At 49.0% G+C, this 5,745-nt stretch overlaps 1 protein-coding gene across 2 annotated transcripts in view; it reads right to left on the bottom strand.

Annotated features, from left to right (window-relative positions):
- FZD3 (frizzled class receptor 3) overlaps positions 1–5,745 on the bottom strand; it is a 58,605-nt gene that overhangs the window by 52,232 nt on the left and 628 nt on the right. The window lies entirely within an intron of this gene.

The raw sequence follows: 5,745 nt of genomic DNA, 5'->3' as shown, positions 1-5,745 counted from the left end.
CCATATTGAAACCAACCCATACATGGGGGATACCTAATCTAATATCTAAATCTTTATCCCCATGTATGGGTTGGTTTCAATATGGAAATTTCCTTGCCTAGTCATGACATAAAAAACAAAAAGGGAGAAATTGGCTTCAATCTGAACTCACTCTGGTGGGTATATTCTGGGCTGGGACAAGGGGAGGCAGCTCTCCCAGGCACCTTCACACAGCAGGTAGGGAGGAACCATTCACTCTTCATCATTATGCTCCAGATCAGTCAGCTCTAATAGCTACTGCTACCACACTATGATCCAACACACCAACCCCCACCCCTACTGCTACCACACTATGCTCCAACACACCAACCCCCGCCCCTACTGCTAGCAAGCAAGCAAGAGAATAGCCACTCATGCACAGTGCAACCTCCATGCCAACCATGGGCAAGCAGAACATGCGGTGGAGATAAGGTGCACCAGAGCATGCAGGGTGGTATACCCATTCTATGTCATGCCTTAGCAGAGCGGGGGGTGTAAGTGCAGTGGGCACTCTTGCATTGTACAGTATCTAAAACTCTACTTTCCTTCCACAATCCATAACAACAACAACAAAAAATCCAAAATAGGTTGATTGGCTTCCTCCAAAATTGCAGCATACTGTGTGTGCATGCATGACCATTATGTTAGGCCAAGAGACCAGATGGCTGCCGATCCAAAAATACGTCTCGTCCTCCTCCTGGAAATAGTCGGCCGTCAGTAATGAGCAGAGCTTGATGAACCAGATCAAACAAGAGGTCTGGGAGGTTAAACGATATACATGTTCCCTACGATAACCTTTATGGCTCGGTAATGGAGACACTCTTTTGAAGAAGGGACGGTCCAGCAGGTTTTTGCAGTGTAGATGACACGGCCTCCGGGATGGTCAGGGCCATAAATCAATCTCTGTACAGTAGCTGCTGCTTCAGGGTAACAGCCAAAAAAGTTCTGCATTTCCCAGGGAGAGAGTTGACAAGGAGGGTTGTCTACGTCACCTCCACAGCACCACCCCCAATATCACCTCTGCCAATAGGGCCATGCTGAAGGACACCTATGGCTATACATAATACTGTCTATACCTGTATACACCTCCACTGTATTGACAAATTGGATTTATCTGATGGGGCCGGCAGATTTTCAGATCTGCTTTTGACTGAAACATTAAAATAAAACCCCCATATAGGCCATATTGATAAAGGCAAATCTGTTGCATGACCAACACTAGCCGTCCGCAGGCCCGGCGCTACCGCAAGGCAAGTCAGGCGGCCGCCTGAGGGCGCTGCAGGGTGAGGGCGGAAAAAACAGGGCATTTTGACAAGTACTTGTCAAAATGCCCCGATGTATAGAGGATCCCGACCCTCGCGGCACCTCAGGCAGTCGCCGGCCAGCTAAATTAGGACCCCACCTGGAGCTCCTCCCAACGGACCAGCGCTGACTCGCCGCTGCTCTCTCGCGCCGAAGGTAAGTGGAAAAAAAAAAACATAGCACAAACATCGGGGCATTTTGACAAATACAAGTACTGTTTTTACAGGGGGTCGGGCGCAAAAATGCACCTTGCCTGTGTAGGCAAGAATCCTAGCACCGGCCCTGGCCGTCCATTTGCTGAGAGTGGAAGAAGAACCATACAGGGCAAAGGAAGATTTTTTGGCTAAATTCCTTATTTCCAGGGCAGCAGGTGCATGGCAAGTGTAAAGGATAAGATCAATGATTCCCTGTGACCAAAGAATGAATGTGCAAAACAGAAGGAGCTCAGAGGTTTGTAACATTCACCACATTATCTATACGGTTGGACTTGGAGTGGATAAAGTTAACGGTCATTGGCCAAAGTTTATCGATACATGTTGCCCATGCATCAAAATGCACGTTATATGCGTCTTCATGGCTTGCCATTGTCTTCTATGGGCCTCCCAATGCAAAAAATAACAAACACGGACATGTTGCATTATTCAAAATGCGTTGCCGTGCAGAGATAGGATCAGGTGCTATTTTTATTATGGGGAACCTGACGATAATCCACTTTTACACACTGAGCGGCCAGATTATTATGACACCCCCCCCATCAGTACTTCGTTGGGCCGCCTCGTGACTCCACGAGATGATGAAAGGTGATGCGAGGAATCTGACACGGCGCTGTTGCCCTTCTGTTGTCTTGTACCAGTCTTGCCCCTCCCTCGTTCTGCCCTAACATTGACTAGTCGCTGACGGCCACAATTCGCACGCTCAGACCCAGATTTTCGGCTGATAGTCCGGTCTTTAACACTTTAACAATGAGCTGCTCCTGAACATGTAACGGATTCCGCTGTTTTGCTGATACTCGCTCCATGGCTCCGAGCGCCAACAATCATCCCGCGTTCCAAGGCTGTTACATCGCGTTGTTTCCCCGAATCTTCCCAATCACTTCTACTGTCGTGGTAACCAACCCGCTTCCCTATTTATAATGGTCTGGCCCTCTAGCAACTTCAGCGCCAAATTATAGCTAATTTGCCTACAAACGTCAGGTGGTCATAATAATCCGGCCACTCAGTGTATATAATAATCCGGCCACTCAGTGTATATAATAATCCGGCCACTCAGTGTAGAGTCTCTGCATGTGAAAGCCAAGCTGGCCGCCCATGTCAAGTTAATGGCGTGCCTTCCGTGACAAGGGAACCTTCGGATTAGTAAGCAAACCCAACTAATGTCTTCCCTGTCCGGCCTAATCGCCATGTCAGGCCTCAGGTGCTACAGGGATTCTGTGACCCGGAACTTCCCATACTCCGGCATTTGATGTGAATCACTGGGACACGTCCACACATCTAACACCTGGTTAATACCGTCGTGCTCAGAGCCCACACTGCCAAACCACGCTCCCACATCCACCTCCTATTGTAGGCTCAGGCCTCCGCCCCACCCAGCTATACATTCACCGAGACACAGGTGCAAGATGCTCTCATTTCCTTCCATCTGCTTCTATAGATCTCCTCCCCTGGGAACTCCATAGAAAGAAACAGCCCCCAGACAGAGGGTTACCATGAGCACGAGTTATCAAATCATCCTTGTAGCCTCATCAGCAAGACTAACGAACCGACCACATATAATGGACCTGTTGTATCAGCTGAAACGAGTACACGAGTACTTGCCCAAATACTCCGATGCCTCGCCCGATACTTCCGGTACCAGGAAGCCGGCTCTATGCTTTGTTGTTACGTAGTGACGAGAAGCATGGGGACGGCTTCCCCGGTAATCAGTGAGCCGGGGGGGGGAGTCTTTACACGCCGTCTGGTTTACTGAATGGGACTTCCGGTATTTGGCACCGGCGAGTACCGGAAAAAAAAAATGTCGGTACTCGTACTCGATACCGAAATACTGGTATCGGTGCATCCCTAGTAGATACCTCTTCCAATGTTTGGTACGAGAAATAGTTTTAGTGTCATTTTAAAAAGGACAAAATTATAGAATATAATTGATACTTTCTATTCACATTATTTAAAAAAATTAAAATTTTTAGATACACGTATTACTTTGTTATCAAGTTATTGCCCTATAAACAGGCCCAATAGCAGAGCTGAAATAATCACTCCGGTCCATAGGTGTCAGGGCTGAGATAATGGGCCGGGTGTGGAACCCCTTGGCAGGGACAAAATATGTCCAAAAGCGCAGCACAAAAGGGTAATCTAAATCGAGTAGTTAAGTCCAGTTCCGGGTCGTGGCGGGCAGCAAGAATCATCGATGGGTCAAGCGAAAGGGTCGGTAACCGGGAAATCAGATCAAACAACAGGTCCACAGGAGGGAGCCGGGTGTTCACCATGAGGTAGAATAACTCAGCAATGAGTCAAGGCTCTGACCAGCTTTATATACACAGGGAACTCAGGACCGCCCCCTGGCTGCCAGGGCAACCAGGAAGCTTCCCCAGTCAGGAGCCAATCACAAGGCTGGGATGTGGGATGGCGCAGGCGCACTATGCGCGCCCAGCTTGCGTACCGCGTACCCGGCGCCAGATGCCCTGCCAGGAGGAGCAGCCTGTGCCCGATGCCCGCGTCGGCGAGCCTGGTGAGGAACGGCCCCCCTGGGTCCCTGACAATAGGGGACGCACAGGTGTCACAGGAGAGCTGAACTGGTTATTTTCCGTCATTGCAGACCCCGAGCTCACCCACAGCTCCAAATACTGCACACAAAAAAAAATTCTGCCAAAATGTGACAACCTCGGATCACAAAGAACATTGCAGGAAATCTCAAGAAACGGCAAAACAATGCTGAGGTCCTAGACACCAAAATCTTTCATGATTGATCCCGACTTCAAAAGAGAAACCCCCATATACAGTGTATCTCACAGCGTTTACCAATCAACAGTCTTCACAGCGGGGAATGTCACTGGACGGGTTCCGTTAACCCTTGCATGGGTGTCGTGACCGGGGCTTCTGCATACAAAATACAACTGACCCATCAAGTATCGCGCTGTACCAGAAGATGCATTGTCACAATGTAAAACAAAAAAGGGATCCAAACAACTACTGAAAGTGGAATCTTCACCCCAAATTTTACATCTTCGCGTGTCAGCGTTTTAGAAAAATCGGTCTAATTAGAACTTATGTGTATAAGCTCCCCACCTAGACGGCCTTCATCTTAGTGTGGACAATCAAAATCTTATGGCCAGTGACTGTGCTTAGGCTGAGATTATGTCATCAGTCTGCTGCAGACAGGAGGGAGCATTTCCTCAGTTTTTTCTCCCCCAGTGATCAGGCTGCAACACTGTGGCATGCATAATTTAAAGGAGAACTATGGGGGGGGGGGGGTGCGGATACAGACATAATTGTAGGGATCCGCTTCAGCGTCTTAGTATACTGCGAGCTATACTGAGCCTAGGGTGACGGGAGGACGCTAGTTTGTGTCCTCCCGTTACCCTAAGGAGAACTATGGGGAAAAGCCTTAACCCCATAGTTCTCCTTTAAAAATAGGGATGCACCGATATCATTTTTTCGGTATCGAGTACGGATACCGGTGCCGTGCACTCCGATAATCCCGAAGCCGGGTGGCGGATCATGACCTAGCCAATCAGGAAGCCGGCTTCTCTTGTTGCTAGGCAGCCTTGCTCATAACCCACCACCCCGGCTTTCTGATTGGAATCAGGAAGCCGGCTCCATGCCCTGAAGGCAGTGCCGGTCAGAGGGATATCTCACTCTGACTGGAAGTTCCGGTATCGGAGGTAACTATCAAAGTATTTGGGCGAGTATGAGTACTCGCCCAAATACTCGGTATCGGTGCATACCTAATGAAAAATCTCATGCTAGGTCTACGTAAAGCGGACCTTCACCCAGAGAAATAACATACTCCTTAAACCCTCCTACATGAACAACATGAAACCCCCCTCCTTTTTTTGGGTTGTTCTTTTTTCTTTAAATCCACAATCCGGCCCAACACCCATTCTCCATTCCTGCCTGGGCAAGAATGATGTGCTCGGCTCCTGGTGCCTCCTGGGATATGAAAGTCAAATATCTCGGGAGGCAACGACTTCCATACAGTGGACGGTGAAGAAGGGCCTGGTGGCACGTCATCAGGGACTGGCTGCCTGTACCCGGAGGAGACAGCCGGCTCCCAATCATGTCAGGGAAGAAGATGGCGGCACGAAACCTGGTACATGGTAGCAGAATGGGGATCATAGAAGGACAATGCTGGATTCCCTGGACAGTGAGTATGTGAGTTGGAGGACAACTCGGCATTGGTTAAGGGAGTTAAAAAATAAAACCTGAATGG

Source organism: Nanorana parkeri, unplaced genomic scaffold (assembly GCF_000935625.1).
Source record: "Nanorana parkeri isolate BGI_ZX_2015 unplaced genomic scaffold, ASM93562v1 scaffold942, whole genome shotgun sequence".
NCBI classification, from domain to species: domain Eukaryota; kingdom Metazoa; phylum Chordata; class Amphibia; order Anura; family Dicroglossidae; genus Nanorana; species Nanorana parkeri.
This window is presented reverse-complemented; position numbering and strand designations above follow the sequence as displayed.